This window comes from Zootoca vivipara, chromosome 1 (assembly GCF_963506605.1).
Source record: "Zootoca vivipara chromosome 1, rZooViv1.1, whole genome shotgun sequence".
NCBI lineage: Eukaryota > Metazoa > Chordata > Lepidosauria > Squamata > Lacertidae > Zootoca > Zootoca vivipara.
The window spans coordinates 20,979,497-21,000,466 of NC_083276.1; the positions used below are offsets into that span (position 1 = coordinate 20,979,497).

General features: G+C 40.9%; 1 protein-coding gene and 1 long non-coding RNA gene across 2 annotated transcripts in view; both read left to right on the forward strand.

Moving 5' to 3' along the window:
* The window catches only part of BTBD7 (BTB domain containing 7), an 86,938-nt gene that overhangs the window by 37,930 nt on the left and 28,038 nt on the right, over window positions 1-20,970 (forward strand). The gene's annotated exons all lie outside the window — the stretch shown is intronic.
* On the forward strand, window positions 14,273-16,115 carry LOC132591770 (uncharacterized). The gene is made up of 2 exons (XR_009557234.1): window positions 14,273-14,491; window positions 14,676-16,115. It is a non-coding gene; the product is annotated as an uncharacterized LOC132591770 (long non-coding RNA).

Sequence of the window (20,970 nt, forward strand, 5' to 3'; positions counted from 1 at the left end):
TCCTGCGGCGCCAGAAATTGCGTCTGCTCACGTGCGCATGCAATCCGGCCCACAGAGGGATCTCTGCTGGAGTGAACCAGCCCAGGCAAGGTAAACCTTGCCCAACCCCTGATCTAGAGACACCAGGGATTAAACATGGGAAGTTCTGCATGCTTAGCATGTGATTTAGCAGCTCTTTGGAGGCACACTAACTCCAAAACACACCCTAAATATGTGTGCTTGGGAGTAAGCTGCACTGAACACAGTGGATTTGCTTCCAAGTAAGTGTGCATTGGATTGCACTCTAAAAAAAAACACAACTACTTTTGCAAGGGCTTGGACATACCATGCTCTGTCAGTGTGGAAACAGCACTTCCTTTGACGGTTTTTGACATGTTCTTTCTAAATTACTTTATTTTGAACAAGAAATAGGAGTCTGGAAACTCTTCCCCCCCCTCTTTTTACATGTGCCCAAGAAGTAGTGTTAGTTAAGATCAGGACTGACTTGTTTTTATTTTAAAAGCATGAGCCCTTCACAGAAATCCTTGCATGTTTTTGAATATTATCTACCAACTTGTCTGGAGATTGTCAGGAATGCAGATTCAATGTCAGTTATGATTCCCATTCAAATTATCCACATTTAGAACACCAGAAAACTTTTTAAGCTTGTGAGGGATTTCCATGTTGGAAGTATACTGTTTTAAGAGATTTTATAGGCCGGTGGGGAAAAAATTAAGGTAATATTTGCTTTACAGCACTTGTGAATTGCAATGTTAATTGCCGTTCCAGGGTTCTTGGATTTAATCATGCTACAACAGGTTCCCCATCAGGTTGGACAATGTTTTCGAAAGTGAATCTGCTGCTGTAGCACAAGAGTGACGTGGGGGGGGGGAATCTTCCTTTTAGTTGCAGAGATTACAATGTTCATGCATGAATGTAGGGTTCTCTGTATAGAATGTTTGGATATTACTCTTGCCATGTAATGATTTAGATACACAACTCAGATTAGGAATTATGCCATACTCCAAGTGTGTGCTTGTTATAGTTGACCAGTGTTCAGGAATTCAACCTAAAATATGTGAGCAACAACTCAAATCCTACTTTGAAGAGGGTGTTCTGTGGTGAGGGTGGATTGAGCAGTGGTGATGAAAAGCACTTGGTCTGTAATGATATATATATATATATATATATATATATATATATATATATATATATATAACTTGTATATATTAATGCAAAATATTAAATGCCTTGGGCAACTTGCTTGAGCATCATCATCATAATTCTTGTTTTTTAGTGGAAGCCAGGTCCACAAAGGCTTATGCAATGATAATTGTTAGTCTTTAAGGTGAAAGTATCGTTTGGTTCAGATATAACAGACCAACCTTTTGGAAATTATACTAGTAGGGAAGCATTTAGGCAAATATGGAAGTTGTTCCAGTGCTTTGGAAAAGGCTAATGGGAATAAAAATTATGTTTGAAATATGCAAGGGGACTATGTTTTTAATTTAAACATCTGGCACCTCCACCCCAATTTCTTCATTTTGAGCACGTTGGTGACTATCTACCGGGAGTGGAGCTTGTTTTGTTTTTAGCCTCCAGTTGGATGAGAAAAAGAATTTATGCAATAGAACAGGGCTATAGTACTCTTACAAACAAAAAACAAAAAAATGTGGTTTATTTGGAATATGCAGCTTTCTATACAAATCTCATTAAGAAAAAGGCCCTTGGCAAACAGGTGTATGTGGCTGTACTGGGAAAACATGTGATCAGCCACAGTCCTGTTTTGGGGGTTAGTACAAGGAATCTCCAGAGCCACACACTGTAATGTAGATGGCATGCTGCCAATTGACTATTTCTTTTAAGAAGGATTGATGTCTATTAGCGGAAACACCAAAGGCAGAGGGAAATTTTAGTTGCTATGGGAATAATACCTTTAATGCCCCTATGTTCAAGTCTTTAATTTGTCATCTATAACATCTGCATACTTTTCACCTCTCAGTTTTATTTCAAATATCATTCCGCAATGTAATTCATGGAAACTCTTAAATGATTTCTTTCTTTCTTTTCTTTTTCTGCACTTAAACTCAACCTTAGCTTTAAAAATAAAAATCACAGCACAACCCCCTCCAACATAAGTCAACATAAGATATTAAAATGCTGTTTTTTTCACTTCTGTGCCACAGATTCTTAATTTGTTTATACCAGTTTATACCAGTTTATACCAGTACGGGGCTGAACCCCACCCACCATTTTTGGGAACTCTTCCTCCTCCACCACAAAAGAGGTTTCTGCCTCTTTTCTGAGAAATTTTCAGGGGGTTGGCACGGCACACACCGCTAGGTGGCCCAAAGTGTGTGTGTGTTCTTCCTTTAACTACAAAACATCACCATGTGATCCTTGTGCAGCTCTTCCCCCACCCCCCAACTAAGCTCTTTGTGCTCCAGAGGCATTCTTTGGAACACAGCAGAGATATTACTGAACATGCAGAAAATTTGGACACAGTACCTCAGGATTTTGGGGGAAGTTTTGGGGAATGTTTGCAGGAAGGATGAACAACCAATGAGTCTGCAAAGAGCCACACACAGATTGGGATTTTTGCAGAACACACATTTACCTTGACCACCTATTAATATTTTGTTTAGCCATGTTATCCTTTTCCACAGCAAACTGCCCAAAATGACTCGCAAGAAAACATTTAACACTAGCAAAATACCTACCATTGTGGGGTCGAGGAACAATAAGACAAAAACCAGCCATCGATAAACGTAGGGGGGGGGAATCAATATTACATTGAAATAATCAAGACTCAGGGCCTCAGGGCTGGCTCTAGGGGTAGGCTGGGTGGCGCGGGGCTGGCAGTGGGGCGCTGCGCGACGAAGCCGCGTGGAAACCACCAGCCACAGGAAGAAGCGGGGCGGGGGCGCCAGAGCGATCTCGGCACCAGGGCGCCAGGGCACCCGACCTGCTTAAGACGGCCCTGTCAAGACTTATCACATAACAAATACTAAATCAAAATTATTACACAAGTGAATATTGTTAACCTAGTCCTGATGCACTGCAAGGGGCCATAGAGGGCTGGCTTACATACCGTTCAGAGTAAACAGGGTCTCCAAACCAAGTGATTGCCCAGCAAGGTTTTATGCTTTGGATTGTTCTGTACAGTACTAGAAGAAGCCTGCTAGGTATCCTGGTACCAAGCTGTTTAGTGCTTCAAATGTCAATAACCACAATTTTGAACCTGGCTCAGTAGCCATAGATCTTTCAGCCCTGTGTACAGAGTGTACAAACTCTGGCTGCTCCATTGAGCATGGTGTACTAGTTACAGATTCCAAATTATGGCTTATAATGGCATACTCCCTCTCTTTTCTCCTTTGCTTCCCTGGGATGAATTATTTCCTCTCTTCCCTAGCTTACCTTAGATTTGATACCAACAATGATTAACTAATGTTACCATGTTAACCAGATTTTGAAATCAAGTTTTGTCAAATGATGCTTAAGGGTGAACCCTGATAACATGGAATTCTGGTTCAGTCGAAACAAACAAACAAAAAAATTCCTTCCAGCAGCACCTTAGAGACCAACTAAGTTTGCCATTGGTATGAGCTTTCGTGTGCATGCACACTGCATCTTCCACAGTGAAGACAAAAAATATTGTCTGATTCTCTAACCTCTTTTAAAGCACACCTTTGACTTCATTGTGCCTAAGTTTGTGCTCCTTTTTGTTCTCCTCATTTGGGCAGGACTTCATTTTTATTTTAAAGGATCTCTTCTTGCCTCTAATAGCTGCCTTGACTCTACTCATCAACCATGCTGGCATCCTTGGGTGCTTGGTAGTATCTTTCCTGATAGTTGGTATACATCTGAGTCAAGCTGTTGTGGTGGTAGTTGGTAGCTCTGGACTGATGTACTGCTAAACCATAATTAATGCAACCAAGGGAAGAGTTGAGGATGCAGGTGGTGCTGTAGTCTAAATCACTGAGCCTCTTGGGCTTGCCGATCAGAAGGTCAGCAGTTTGAATCCCCACGACGGGGTGAGCTCCCGTTGCTCGGTCCCAGCTCCTGCCAACCTAGCAGTTCGAAAGCACATCAAAGTGCAAGTAGATAAATAGGTACCGCTGCAAGCGGGAAGGTAAACAGCGTTTCCATGCGCTGCTCTGGTTTGGGTGTTACGTTGCGCCAGAAGCGGCTTAGTCATGCTGGCCACATGACCCGGAAAAACGTGTCTGCAGACAAACGCTGGCTTCTCGGCCTGTAAAGCGAGATGAGTGCCACAACCCCAGAGTAGTCCGCGACGGGACTTAACTGTCAGGGGTCCTTTACCTTTACCTTTAAGGAAAGAGTGGAGATTTCTGCTGTGGAAGTTCATTCCCTGTCTCTTGTTATGCTGAAAAGTGCTAAACTTGCACCAAGCCTTTGTGAAAAATATGAAGGTGCTGAACATGCTTTTGAAATCAGTAAATGAACTCTTCGTGTCATTTCCCCCAGCCGCAGAAGAGCTGGGTGCTTTAAAACAGCCTCATTCGCTGAATTTCCATATGGAGGCATTGTGTTTCCTTAAAGAAGATTGGATTTAAAAAAGAAGAAGAAGAAGAAGAATGATTGGCTATGCAGATTATGCAAAAAAGCTGACATAATTTCCTTGACGTATTGAGGACATTTTGGGAAACTTGAGAGCAGTAAGAGGCTTTTAAATCAACAGACACTGGTTGTTGCTACTTAAAATGCGGTGCAAGAAGAACAGTTCACTGGCAACCTCAAAACTCCAGATGTCAATATCAAATTAGACTAGAGTGGGAAATCAATAAATAATTAGATTTGGGTGAGGAAGCCCTGGTGTTTTCTGGCTATAGCTCCTGAACATTTCATGGATACGTGCAGATTGATGCTGCTGATAATTCATCAAGGTGGACACATTAATTCATGAGATAGTTTCTGTTTTATGTTCCACTCCGGGGATGAGTTTTGCAAAACCTAGTGCCTCATTAGAAGTTGCAGCTGTTGGTTGGAGAGAAGTGTTGGGCTCTCCTCCTTTGTGACTGTTGCTTTGCCTCTCCTTAATGTAGCTGTAATACAGGGGTTGGGAACCTTTAGCCTGTGGGCCTAATTAGACCCAGGCAGACCTTGAAGATTGGTTCAACAATCTGTTTTGGGGAAACCATGGTTGCCTTTCCCACGCCTAATGTCATATATGAAGCTTCAAGCTGTGACTTGAAACTTAAAACCACAACTAAAGTGGATTGAGTACCTTCTAAGTTACTCTAAAAGTTAGAGCTTTCTGAACTTGGCAACAGAAAATGGTGCCAAATTTTTAAAAATGCCAACTTCTTGATGCAAAGGAAGCATTGGTAGCACTCCCAAATTTTCCTTCAAATCATTGGCTTTAATTTCTCTGGGAGAAGTGGCAGGAGGAGGTGTTGACATGGCGAGAATAGCAGCAGTGTTGATTTTTTTGGAGGGGGAGGTGAAATTAAGAAGGGGCTGCTGGGAGGCACAAAACAGCAACAGTTGTGGCTTTTTGCCACCTAGAGATTTTTGCCCACAACTATTAGACTTTTGGGGTCTTGGACCACCATCTTGATTGAAGCAAAATGTGCTGAAAACCAAAACCATGTTTGTTAAGAACAGCAGGTATAAATGATGACTTGCTGTGTGTTTGAAGGATCAGAAAACACAACTAGAGGTTTAACATCTTGCACCATGCTGAGGGCAAGATAAGGTCTATTACTCTTTAAAGGGGAGGGGGCATGACTCAAGCTAAGAGCCCTGGGTTCATTCCCCATCATCTCCTGTTGAAGTTCTTCATAGTTTATAACATATTATGGGCTGGAAGGGAAGTTTTCATTGTTGGCAGTCCGGGATTTTGATTGAGTTATACAATAATATAAGACCAATACAACAAATTTATTAACTCAGATTGCATTAGAGCATTAAATTAGAATTGTGATACCTGTATCTTACATATATTCAGTTATAAGCTGTGCTTTGATGTCTTCTGGAGGGGAAAATCATGTTAATTTTTCTCTTGAATGGGGAGGAAAAAAATTATGTGACAGGTTTCAAAGAGATCTCTGCCTGAGACCCTGGAAAGCTTCCATCAGTGGTTCTAGCATTAGGATTAAGTTACCAATGGTCCCTAGAATTTTTATTTGTATGTCTTATGTGTTTTAATAAAAGAATTTTGTAATCAGAATAACTATGCTATTTGATCCCTTTGTAAACTATCCTGTGTTCTAATTTGAAAATCAGCAACTTGAATAAAAGTGTCAAATGGCATGTATCTTGATTATACTAATCAACTGATTAAGTGAGCCTCCATCATTCTCTCAATTGTGTGGAAACTTATGGTACACTTTTTCTATGCTAGAGGCCATTTCAGCAGCAGCTGAATGCAGAGCCAACCATTATGAAGCTTTTAGTGATATTATTTATTCCAATAGAAATATTGTCGTTATAATGCCATTTGAGGAAGTGGAAATCAAAACACTGAATTTGGAGACTTTATTAAACTGGTTTACTTGATCATGTTGAGGTCATCTTTAGATCTGCAAATGTAACATCTGTACGAAGGCAAAGTTTACATTTGATATTCAGCCCACTTTTGCCTCTTGCCCTTCTCATCACTGGCATGTGGGCCCCGGAAGGCTTCTCAGGAGGGAACGTGGTCCTTGGGCTGAAAAATGTTTCCTCATCCCTGCCTTATACAGAGTCAGATCATAGGTCAGTAGTGTGGAGCCTGTAGCCTTTAGAACAGGGGTCAGCAAACTCAGACCTTGTGGGTGGCCAGACTATATTGGGGGGGGGTGAACGAATTCCTATGCCCCACAAATAACCCAGAGATTCATTTTAAATAAAAGTACACATTCTACTCATGTAAAAACACCAGGCACGCCCCACAAATAACCCAGAAATGCCTTTTAAATAAAAGGACACATTCTACTCATGTAAAAACATGCTGATTTCTGGGCCAGTGATTGGGTCGGATCCTACCCCCGGGTCTTAGTTTGCCTACCCATGCTTTAGATGATTGTTAGACCCCAACTCACATTGGTCCCAGTCAGCATGCCCAACTTATCCCACAGAATATGCCAGAAAACTATGCCACACTTTATCTAAGAAACTGCTGAAACATCTTATCGGCGTTCTGTATTCCAAACAGAAGTTAATAAAGGAGGAACTCTCTGCACTGGAGAACTCCATCAGGAATCACCCGGCCTGGCAGAAGTTCCACAAGGAAAAACAAACCATTTACCACTCTCAACTGGAGTTACTGAAGAACCAGAAAAATAAAAAACTCTGCAACCTTTCCAACCTACAAGCCACCAATCAAAACAAGATCAACAACATTGTCAATCTTTCACAGCAAACACTCAGCCCAGCTGAGGAATCCGTCCTTTCACGGGGACTATCATTCTGCCCTGCCAAATCCCAACACATGATTCAGTTCTGCGGGGACCTGGAAGCATTTTTCCGCCGTTTACGCCTGAAGGAGTATTTTCATCACACACAAGAACAAGACAAAGTAGAACAAACTACATCCCCACAACACAACACCTCTCAACTTACTGGGGAACAACCATCACTCTCCAAACGCATCAATGAACAGAACATTGACCACCAACTACCACCGAAAAGAAGTTACACAAAAAGGGACTCCACATGGACCCCTCCTGATGGACGCAATACCACACTAGATCTGTACATCGAATGCTTCCGCCACAGAATCCAAACGGATGTGACCAGAAAACACCATCGCTTACAACAAAATCTAAACCATGCTGAAAGGAGAGCCATAGAAAATCTCAGGAACAACCCAGACATTATAATTAAAGAGGCAGACAAGGGTGGAGCTGTCGTCATCATGAACAAAACTGATTACATCCAGGAGGCCCACAGACAACTTTCCAATACTGCCTTTTACATGAAATTGGACTCAGACCCCACACAAGCATACAAAAAAGAACTGAACAAGATTATTAAGGAGCTACCCCTACACATCCAAGAACAGATCCTCACAAACACACCAGCGGAACCTCGGCCAGGAACTTTCTATCTTCTACCCAAAATACACAAACCAGGAAACCCAGGACGCCCCATCATCTCAGGTATTGGCACCATTACAGTGGGTGTTTCCGGCTATATGGACTCTGTTCTGAAACCATATGCTATCAGTGCTCCCAGCTACGTACGTGACACCACAGATTTTCTGAGGAAAATACAATATTTGAACAATCTTCCTAACAATACTATACTAGCCACTATGGATGTGGAATCTCTATATACCAACATCCCACACAATGATGGTTTACAAGCCATAAGGAACACCATTTCAGATAAAACCACAGCGGACTTTGCTACCAAACTCTGCCACTTTGTCCTTACCCACAACCACTTCAAATTTGGTGATGACCTGTTCCTCCAGATCAGCGGCACAGCCATGGGCACCCGCATGGCCCCACAGTATGCCAACATCTTCATGGCAGATTTAGAACAACGTTTCCTTAACTCCCACCCACTCAAACCTCTCCTGTACCTGCGATACATTGACGATATTTTTATTATCTGGACACATGGACAACAGACCCTGGAAACCTTCCACCAGACATTCAATGACTTTCACCCCACCATCAACCTAACAATGAACCAATCTATGCAAGAAATACATTTTTTGGACACTACTATAAAAATACAGGATGGACATATAGACACCACCTTATACAGAAAACCAACTGACCGACAAACATATCTACATGCTTCTAGCTACCATCCCAAACATACCAAACAATCCATCGTATACAGCCAGGCCTTACGTTACAACCGCATCTGTTCCAACTCTACAGACAGAGAATCTCACCTAAGAGATCTACAGCAAACCTTTTTAGAACTAAAATATCCACCTGATGAAGTTAAACAACAGATCAACAGAGCCAGACAGATACCTAGAGAGAACCTGCTGCAAGACAGACCCAAAAAAGAAAATAACAGAACACCACTAGTCATCACATACAGCTCCCAAGCTAAAACAGTACAACGCATCATCAGAGATCTACAGCCTCTCCTGGACAATGACAGCTCCCTTTCTCAAGCTCTGGGAGGGAGACCTTTCATTGCCTACAGACAGCCACCCAATCTTAAACAACTCCTCACCCACAATAATACAACCACCAGACTTAACATGGACACTGGTACCAGAGCCTGCAATAAACCCAGATGCCAACTTTGCTGCCACATACACCCAGACAACACCATTACTGGCCCCAACAACATCCAACATACCATCTCAGGACTATTTAATTGCTCATCTTCTAACATTGTGTATGCCATCAAATGCCAACAGTGCCCTTCAGCTCTCTATATTGGACAAACAGGCCAAACCCTACGCCAAAGGATAAATGGACATAAATCTGACATCAGGAACCAGAAGACAGAAAAACCAGTAGGAGAACACTTCAATCTCCCAGGACATTCTATACAAGACCTCAAAGTAGCTGTCTTACTACAAAAGAATTTCAGAAATAGACTGGAAAGAGAAGTTGCTGAATTGCAACTTATCACCAAGCTCAAAACCATGGAGGGACCTGGTTTGAACAGAGATATCGGATTTTTATCTCATTATACATGATAAGCGATCTTCAGCCATCTCAACCCTTGCTTTTTCATGCAAAACCATTTGCAGTCGTTTGCGGTCATCAACAGCTATCAGTCAGTCAATCACCCATTTCCACCACCCTTCTGAGTGATCCCCCCTCCCCATCCCCACCCCTCCCCACCCCTTCTCTACATAAGTGCCTGGAAACTTCCATTTCACTGTATCTGAAGAAGTGTGCATGCACACGAAAGCTCATACCAAAATAAAAACTTAGTTGGTCTTTAAGGTGCTACTGAAGGAATTTTTTTTATTTTACTTCGATCCAGACCAACACGGCTACCTACCTGTAACCAGCATGCCCCATAGTCAGCGATGTTAGGTGTTGTAGCCTAGCAACTTCTGGAGGGCCACAGTTTCACCACCCCACCATAGGTCTCTGTAGTCCAGCATTGTCTATGCTTGCAGCAGCTTTGCTGTGTCCCTGGTACTGGTCTTTCCCACCACCTTTTACCAACAATTTAAAGGAAAGGGCTGGGTGTTGAATGTGAGACCTTCTGCATGTAAGATATCTGTTCTGCATCTGACGTGTGGCCTTCCCTTTCCTTGTTTGATCATCCATAAAGCAATAAGTGTTGTGTTTTCACAGTCTTCTTCCCCAGCTTTCCCCAGTTAGAGCAGGTAAAATAAAACAAGTTTATCAGAAGTAAATCCTTAAACGTTCAGTGGCACATACTCCCAAATAACTGAACAAGCTGGAACAAGGTCCTCAAGCTGACTCATTGTAACCCTACCAGGAAATTCCCAAAGCTGCCTACTCTTTTGGCCAATGGAACTTTATGGGGGAGACCAAGAGTTTGTTATCACACAGTGTCTTGAAAGACAGCCATGTTGAAATAAGGTGTTATTTCCTGCACAGTTTCTTGTGTACCCCATGAGAAAAGATCACATGTATATCTGTTTCTGAAATCCTGAGGGGAAAGGAGTCACTTTCAACATACAGGTAATTCAAAGAAACTAGCAATGTTTGCACCCTGCAGTTATGCAGCAGGAAACAAATGACCTAACCTACAGCCTGTCCGATAAGAAAAAGGAAACTGCTGTTTGGCTTCTTAGGAAGGGGTTTTATTCCTTCACTTTGCTTTTGTATTTTTTCTGTTGCAGTAAATGTTAGATTAATTCTCTGCTCCATGCTTAAATATATGGTAGGAAATGCTGCTTTGAAACAAAGGCTATGAGACCAAAAGAAAAAGTAGAGCATAAACAATTTGCAAATACAAGCTTCTGTCTTAAAGTTGCCATAAAGAGGGGACTGGAAATGAGGTGGAAGAAAATGTGACAGTAAAAAAGCAAAGATTCTTGGTTTAAATATTGTCCTGCATTCTTCCTCAGAGAGCTGAAATTGGAACTGTTATGGAAACTGTGGTAGCAAACAAACTTGAAAGACTTGAAACATGACCTCAGTTCTTGGAAGATCAGATAAACACTGCTGAAATATTATGGTGCGTTTCTCTAGCTCTGCTGCTTAACTTCTTGCCTGTTCCCACTCCTAGACACACTGTCAAACTCCTGCCTTCCTCTCCCTCCCCATCCATTCCATCAGCCAGGTGTCAAAACAGTTGTTGGATGGCTACTGTTGAAGGACAGATACTGTATTTTTTTAAATCTACATTAAACATGTTTGAGGTATGCATATATTATACACCTTTGTGCAAATTAATTGAAACAAACAATGTAGTTTATTGTACAAAACTCACATATACATGTACAAAACTCACATATACATACATTAGTAACAAATATTTTAAGCAGCATTTGAACACGGTTTGGCATGGAGTCTACAGTGGAACCTTGTGTTATGTACCGTCCTCCTTGCGAACGCTGCAGGTTACGAGCTCGGCTAACCCAGAAGTAGATGCTCCGGGTTGTGAACATTGCCCCGGGATGTGAGCAGAAGTTGTGCGCCAGCAGCAGCGGGAGGTGCCATTAGCGAAAGCGTGCAATGGTTTCGGCTTAAGAACGGACCTCCAGAACAAATTAACTTCGTATCTGGAGGTACCACTGTACTAGTTTCGAACAGTCACTGTTGATTTTCAGATCCCTGTACCACACTTGAATCAGCGCCTGAATGAGCTTCTCAATAGTCGTACAGTCTACAGCACGGAGGCGACTTTTGCATATAGCCACAAATTCTCAATGGGGTTTACATCCGGGGAATTCCCTAACCAATCAAGTTCCTGCATTTGCTGCTCTGTCATGAATTTCTTCACCACTTTTGATGTGTGACAGGGGGCTAGGTCCTGCTGCAATATCCCAGTACCATCAGGATTCCTCTTTTCCAGCTCTGGAATAACACTATTTCATAGAACCTCAATATATTGTGGCGAGTGCGTCATTCCTTCTATTGACTGCAGGCTTCCGACACCATAATGATCAACTGACTTTTCATGTTTGTTTTGAGTACAGGATTACGAGTAAGATAGAAAACATGCTTCGTTTTAATTAATTTGCACAAGGGTGTATATTATCGCAGATTGCTAGCTATACATCCTATTTTGCTGTCTGGGTCCCTACAATAAGAAAATATGCATTAAGCCATGTTAGGTTCCATTTTGCATAGTTAGACTGTTGCTTTCAGCACAGTAATGTATACTTGTGGCTGACTGTAGAAACCCGGTTTTCTCAAGGCAGGGTTTCTGTTTGGGGTATTTCTCTAGCACTCAAACTATTACTTTGGAGTGCCAAGAAAACATGATTCCTTCCTCTCCTCCAGCTCTCTGCCCAGAGCAGTTTGCTGCTGCTACAGCTTTATCATGTGGAAAAAAAATTGTGCTTTAATAACATGTTAATCATAGTGAACAATCTATTTCACTCCAGCGCAAGGCTGTCCCCTCTTCTCCCTTCACCGGCCCAGTTTTATGGAGCTAAGAGAGTATACTCCTCCCCAGTGCTTTTTTCTTTAAAAAAAATGTTTCGGGGTACTCTCATTTTCCTACTCATATTGAAATACTGCCCCTCAGTGAGGCCAAACTTAGATTCACAAAATGTTTAGGGGTATGCGTACCCCTGCATCCCCCCAGAAAAAAGAACTGCTCCTCCCTTCAGAGAGAGTTGCAGGAATATTGTGCTGAATCCAAAGAGAGCTGATTCCAGCTTCAATTTCAGTGAAGTCTTTCTGCAGCTATAGATTCTAATGGGGAAGCTGCACTTCAGGTAGGGTTGCCATACATCCAGAAATTCCCAGGCATTCTGGATTTTTTTATTTTATTTTATTTTTTAAAAAAATGTGTGTGTGCAGCTCTGGTTCAGGCTCGGGATCTGGTGCAGGCGACCTGGGCTCTGGCTCAGACAGCGGTGGAGGGACTATCAGGCGATTGCCCTAAAAAAACTCAACAACTTTTTGTGTCCGGATTTCCCCCTCTTGAAATATGGCAACCCTAACTTCAGGTCTATAAAAGAATGTAAGTGGACCTGTTCTGGATTAGACCAAAGGCCCATCTAGTTCAGCATATTGTTCTCACAATGGTCAGTGAGGTGTCTATGTGACTCTCACGTGCAGGATCAGAGTGCAAGAACACTGTTCCCCACTTGCAATTCCCGGTAGCTGGTATTCAGAGGCATACAGCACCATATAAATGCCTTAAAGTCCATTTTGATTAACACTCTAATCATAAGACTATTTACACAGAGTATATTAATTTCCAGTGGTTTCCCAAGGAGTATGTTTAGGATTTCAGCCTAAAATTGATTGTATCCATTTGAGAAGCTTAAGTGTGTTTTGCGTGTATACAGAGCACACAGTGGTCATGGCTGTAGCTTTGCCCAAGCTGGAATAGATTTGCAATGTGCCACGTTAATGGAATTTCTTTTGACCGTCAGTGAGGTTTTGTCAGCACTTGCTTTTGACAGAGCCCTGTATGTGCTGCATTGCTGAGCGCAGAGGAACACAGCAAGAAACTGCCCATGATCCAAACTTGTTGTGTAAAATGGGCTATGTGTCAAAAACAAGTACAGCGGTGATTGTCACCATGGTTTGGCCCCCTCCTTTCTTAGCAGAAATCCTAAAGAACTCTCCTAAAATCATTATTTTCCAGAGTGGGCTTCTGCTTTATTAGCTTCAGATGCCAAATCCCAGCCTCCCACTGCATGCAAAGTGTTTCTTTGACAGTCCCTGCTTCTGTAAGTAGCTTATGCCTCATCTTGGATGACACAGAGAGGAAATATTTGTAACATGGTCTGTATAAATTTTTGAAGTATTTGCATTGCACCACTTCTAAGCAGCAAGTTTCTTTTTAGTATTCCAAACATTAAAATGAATTCAAAATTGGTATTCCGGTGTTGTTTGCATTAATCATTCTTCATGATTTGCCTGCTGTATCTGTTTCCTCTGAGGCATTAACAATTTCAAATGTTCATTTGCATGCATGTATTATCCTGTGCCCAAAAACTCACTGGATTTCACCGTGATTGAAACATCCAAACATTAGATATCCCAGAGTAGAAAAGCTTATAGACTGAATCATGGTGCTGGCTTCAGAACAATGGATATATGCCAAAGTTGTAGATCACTGGAGCATGAATACTGAAATAGTCAAAGGACAGATATCACAAGGCAGTTGTTTTTCTGTTTATTCCTTTATTCACTTAGTCTCAAGCTAGTTGCTGGCTTTAATCGTTCGCTTATCTTTTGAGATGCAGAAATAAATATGGTGTTATGAAAAATGTACCCCAAAATGCGTTGCCTTTTAAGAAGGACAGACGCGGGTCGGAAGCTCCAAAATTTGCACTAAGTTCAGCTCCGCCGGGAAAATGACAGAGACCACACGATGCTGTCAGGAAAAACAAACTGATCCCTTTATTGCAGAATGCAAAGCTACAGCTGTAGGGTCCCTGCCTCTGGAAAGAAGGAAGGAACCCCGGGAAATGGTAAGGACCCCCTATATACCCTCCTGTTCCTGCATGGAAATCTCTGGACTGCGAGGGAGGGGGAGACAAGGGCGGTGGGTGGGAGATCGGATTAGCTGGGTGCGGAGATGACTTTTCCTTTCAGATGGAGAGATGTCAATCTCTCTTCTCCTGTCGTTGATGGTACTCCCCTTTGTTTTGACAGGTGGGCAATCCTTCGAGATGGGCGCAGGAGTGGAGCGATTTCCTGACGATTTCCATGAGGTGATTTTCATCCGGCAGGTGTTTTCCTTGAGGCCGCGGAAAGATGGACTATGGCATGTTTAATTTGAATAAAGTTGTCAAGCTAATCTTTCTATTGTCCGTGTCTTCCTTCGTTGGGTATGGGACGGTGATGGGGAGGTTTCAGGGGGGCTTGGGGTCAGAGAAGGGTTGCACAGAAAATAAGTATGGAAAACATTTCTAATACATCCTGACGTATACAGTTCTAAAATATAAAACAGTGATTTTCTAATACAAAGAGATACTAACAAACCTATTTTCTAATACAGAGGAACACTAGTCTAATTAATCAAGAGTAATACTGAGGTTGTGGTTAGGTTCTTAGGCATATAGGGAGGGACGCCTTTCAAGGGATATAAGGGGTTTCTCACATTTAAGGCACATAAGGCCAGCAGACATATAATCACAAGAAGCAAGCGTATAATCACGAGAAGGTAAAAGTTCATAGCAAGTTTGTATAAGGTTTGTATAAAATGGTAAGGCTGTATAAAAATGGGCTGCGTTACTTGGTGGAGTTTATGATAATTGTCTGTGATAATTGTCTAGGCGAGGGTTGCATATGCTTGTCCTTAGGCGAAGGGGAAATGCAGATGTCTAGGCAAGGGTTGCATATGCTTGTCCTTAGGCGAAGGGGAAATGCAGAGTTTATATTGGATTTTAGGAGGTGTTTGAATATGTTAATCCCTGCGGAGGGGGTGCGGGTCTCTGGAGGGAAGGAGAGCCAAGCTGTGGCGGCGAAATGGTGGTGCGAAGGACTCTGGGTAGCCGTAGCTGTCAAGCTGTGGTTACCCCTCTCTGTTCATTAATAATGGTGTCCTGCAACCCCCCCAATATGATTTTATAACAGTGTCCCCTCTCTGAGGCAATATTGTTGTGTAACAACCAATCATTGCCTCATATAATCGACAGTGACGTATTCTCCATTTCACTGTATGCAGCAGTATTCTAGCACTTATGGGAAAAACAAGTGGTCTATGCTTTACATTTACCAGAAGATCCACCAATATTGACTGGAAAGTGTAGTTTGTTTGTTTGTTTTTACCTTTTTGTGTGTTGTCAGGTGTCAAAGCTAGCTCTCCTCTGGTCTCACACCTCCATCATGGCACAGCAGCAACAATCCCTGGTGAATCCCCTTAGGGCTTTCATATCGACCATGTCACCTGGCACTCACCATAGCTGCCACAGGTTTGGACATGTCATGAGAGAGATGCCTTTGCCTTGGGCTTTCTATGGGATTTTTTTATTATAGGCTCTGGTCTTGCACTGTAGTAGGGAGTTGCTCAGTTACTCTTAAAGGGAGAAAGCTACTTGCACCTTGGATTCACTTGCCCAATTAGAACTGACCCAATTATAATTTATACAGCCCCATAAAAACCATTCTGAAAAGGGCACATGTCCAAATTGGTCAATTTAATTCTATAAGGAATCATTCCAGGTAAATCAAGGCATATACACCTTCTTGTATCTGCTGGTTTCATGAATCCTGAAACTGCTTCTTGGTAAAAAGAAGGCTGGCACACTACAAAGTGCCAGGTGAGATAAGGAAATGTGGTCATAAATGGATCTAAATCTCAACAATGGACTATGCAATAGCCTGATCTTTTAGAAAACATGAGTCCTCCATTGGGCGAGTCCTCCATTGGGTGTATAAGGAATAATACCACCATTGGGTGCATAAGGAATGTTACACTATACAATAACTTACTATACATAAAACATGAAAGCAATTACACACAAAAATGCCCCCCCCCCTTGTGGAAATAACATATACTTGTCAGACATAGGTCAAGGTTTCTGCAGAATATCACGTAACATAAAACATAATTATATATCAGTTGCACAGTCTTGAGGGCACAGTCTAAAATAAAAAAAGAAATATCCTTGTAACTCATTCCCCCCCCTTGTCCGTCCCATTTGACACATTTCAGCATTCCTACATAATAACACATAATGCATAAAACCTACACATTGTTAGGTCTACACCATTTGTATATCTTGAGGCAATTGGGTGAACTTGAGATAATTCTTGCTGCTTTTGCATGTATTTCCAACCTTGGGCACAAGGGCTTTTCTTGTCTGCCTTTGAGTCACTGGGAGGAAGTTAACAGCACTTCTAAACCTTGCTGAAACATTATAGCTAAGAGATAAAATGCCCTTCATAATTCAATTACTTAGTTTCTCAAGTCTTTTATGGGAATAAATTGTTGTGGCCACTGTGATGCATTGGCAGGTTGGTAAGGTGGTGAGGGGATGGTATTAGCATTTGATTTCCTGTAAAACATCCTTTTGAAAATAGGCCTGTAGGGGGTTGGGGCCTGAAGATATAATTAGTTAATAATAAAGGGGAAAATATTCTATAAAGTTCTTCTTGGGAAGCTGGAAATAATATGTGATCATAGTTAAGCATTTTATTCATTTAAATATTATTATCATTCATATTTAATTACTGCTGTTATTGTCTACTCAGTCTGTTTAATTTACTTCACCTAGTTTGGCTGTGGAGGACAACAATTTTGTTAATTAGGACACAATTGATAAGTTATTAACATTTTCCATGTGTGGTTCTGAATTCTCTTTGAGGTTCGCGTATCCTGTTTGAAAGGGATTATTATTACTATTATTATTTACAGGAAAGAATGACTTAGATGCTACATTCGTATGTACAGGAAGAAAAAGTAGAAATAGAAAAAATGCATAAATAAAAACAAAATGATATTTAGATTACCACTCAAACAACAATTTTTTTTTTTTAAGAAGGACTTGACACAAAAATCTCAGATTAAAAAAAAATTATTATCAAATAATATGAAGACATTATAAAGACCACACAGGTTAATATTGGCATTCCACGTGATGGACTGATGGACATGCCCCAAAATATAACAAAACAAAACACTGACATATGAGGAACCAAAATAAATAAATAAATGCTAAAACACACAATTTCTAATAATGAGCATCTCAAATGAAAATAAAGAGTAGCAATCTAAAGTTGTACAAGTATGGTTAGATTAATTTCATAGACATAATGGAAAAACTGATTTAATAAATGGAAGCAGATTATTTGTAAGCTAAAGAGAAGCGTCAAAGCCAAAGAGAAATAATAAAAGAGGAAAAAGGAAATTACTGTTTGTATCTCTTCACTCCCCCCCCCTTTTTTTTTTGCTGTGGGAGAAAGGAAAAAATAAACACTTGTTACTGGAGTTTAGTCTTCTTAAAGGTTCACATATCCTTTAGAAATGTTCTTCCTGGGAAAGCTGTGAGAATAATTTTTGCATGTTAGGTTGGAACTTTGCAAGGGGGGAGGTTATGCAGGAGTTAATGCTTGGGGTGAAATGCAAATGCGAGATAAGTATCTGAAGGTGCTTCCTGAATACCCATTGGAAAGGGGGAGCAGACCCTTGGTTTGCATAGTCTGGAGTTTTTTCTAAGCCCTTGACTAAAATCACAATCAGTATCCTGTTGAAAGGGGAAACAAACAACAACAAAAAGTACTCAAGCGATGAAAGTACTCAAGCGATGAACTCAAAGTGGGAGTGCTGAGATATTTACCTCTGGAAAGAATTTTGCATATTAGATTTGGAATGATGGTCCAACACTTGACCCTTTTGTTTTCTCAAGTGACCCCCTGGAGTCAAAGACACATAAGGAAATTTAAACAAATTTTCCCCTGCATGGCACAGGCCCTTCAGCATTTGGTTGCTGTTTTTGTTTTGTTTTGTTTTTAACCTCCTTTTTCTCTCTATTTTTCTCTTCAAGCTGGCATAGCCTCTGTGCATGTACAAAGTTCATGATTCAGAAATCCATTGTACCACTTGAAAGTGTTGCTGGTGTTGGCTAAATTACCATTTGAATAGAGGAAGGGAAGGGTGAATAGGTTAGATTTTACACAGAAACCCAACAATTTACACTTCCACCAAACCAGCAACAAAAAGTGGTCAAATTAAATTATTTTTGGTCAGTTTAAATCCATTTCTATAGCTTTTGTGTCCTGCGATATTTCTGACACCTCTTACTTCCTGTTCCTTGCTGCTTAGGAAGCAGGCTTATAAATCTTAAACTTTAAATATATAAAACTTCAACATCCAGACAACCCAATATTTTCACAGACAACCCAACCCAATACTTTCACAAGAAAGCTGCAATAAAAGTTTGGTCAAATTAAACTCCTTAATGAAGTCATGGCACTAATTAGCCATGTTTACTGTACTATATAAACATCTCATACCCCAGGCAAAATAAATCTTGATTTGCCCCCTTTATCTACAGGGTTCGGGGTGAATTCGTAATTGCAAATGTTTTCGTTTGTTTTTAATTAATTTATTACAGCCATGGCAGACTAAATTCTCTGCCCCCTTATCTATGGGCAATATGGCCAGAGCAGACTTAATGATATTCAACATTCTTACTCATCTCGGCCTCACCATCTTCCAGACTAATTCTTCTGGCCTTTATTTACAGGGATGGTCAAGGCTCATTCTGCTTGATTATGAATTTGTATGTGCTTGAACTGTTGGCTGGAGTTTTGCAGTTAAAAAATAGCCGACAATATGGTGGGGGGGGAAAAACACCAGACATTCATTTCCAATGTATGATATACCATCTCTACCTCTTTCTAAGTGGCACCTCAAACTCTTCATGCCAAACTTTAAAAATCTGTCTTTCCATCCTTCTCCACCAAAGAGTAAAGCTTGACTGAATTCAGGCCATTTCACTAAGCCACCAGAGTTTAAACTCACTTTTCAGTGCTTGAGTAATCTAGTCCACCCCTTCTGAAATATGGGGATCTCAACACTATCACCGCCCTTAGGATACACATACATTTGAGTACAGATGCCTGACTGGGAAGGAAACACGGGCTATGCCCTATCACGGAAGCACACGTGTGTACTAAGGGAAAAATAAGGAAGGGGAAGATTAAAAGTACCAACGTTATATAGAAGCCTTAGCAAATCTTAAGATTGGATAAAGATTGGGAAATGTTCAAGACTTTCATATGTGCTTAAACTTTAAACCTTAATAGAGAAAGTGATAAAAACTTATATAATCACTCCATAAAAACAACAATGACACTCTTGTTCCAACTCTGAAAACCAAAAATCTTTCCTTGCCAGAAAGCAGAGCTGGGCTGAATTTCAACCCATCACCACATCAGACACATTGCCTTTCACATAGCTCTAAAATGGAAGTTAGAAGGGACCCTGAGGTCATTTAGTCTAACCCTCTAAGATACAGGATTCACAAGATTTGAATGAAAATACCAACTTTATACAGAACCCTTTAGCAGATGAGTTTTTTTCCTTAAGAGACTGATATCAGGAGCCCGACAATAACCCTTCTGTCCAACACAATCAAAGTTAAAACTAGACTCAGATAGACAATTCCTGGCTATGGAAGCTCTACTTTTGACAAACAAATCACCTTTATAGGAATAGCTGTTCAATTTTCCTTTAGTCAATATTCCTCTAGTCACTTGGAGAAAGACTCCCCTTTGTAGCCTCTCTCAATAACAACATTTGCACACCTCATTCTCATATTTATCATGTTTAAGATTGATTGGTTCAACATTGTTTCTTTATACTAGAAATTTAAAACAAGTTGGCAGTTTTAACTATGCACACTTAAGAAGGCAGTCTATGGATGTTGTGGCCAATCTAAACACAACCCCACAATATTTCTAAACATTGAGTACATCTCTTATCCACTTATAGCTGGAGTTTATGAAGTGAATATTTTCAAGTTTCGAAATTTTTTCAAAGCATTGAGCAAGCATTTTCAAAGTTACAACTCTTTATTTTCCTTCATCCTGCCCCTCTTTTCTGTTGAAAAATGGGTAGGTACACACACACACACCTCTTTATACTTTTGGAGAGAGAAAAAAAAACCTTCTACAGCCTCTTTAAAACAAACCTTTACACACTACTTCCACTCTTTTTAATATTTGCCATGTTTTTGGGTTGATCAAGCCCTTACATAAAAATTATTTAAGCAAGCTTGCATTTTGTTTTGGTTTTTTTCTTGTTTTAGACCCTGAAACATTTCTTAAATACAATTGGAGGTGTTTATCAGAGTTCAGACGGGAAGTAAGCTCTCCTTGGGCTTATTTCTCCCCTGAAGCCTGCAGAGTTGTCTCTTTGGACAGGGGTGCACCCATTTTTTTTTTTTTTTATTTTTTTGCCCTGGTCAGTCTCCGAAGGGGCACTTGCGCAAGTTCTAGC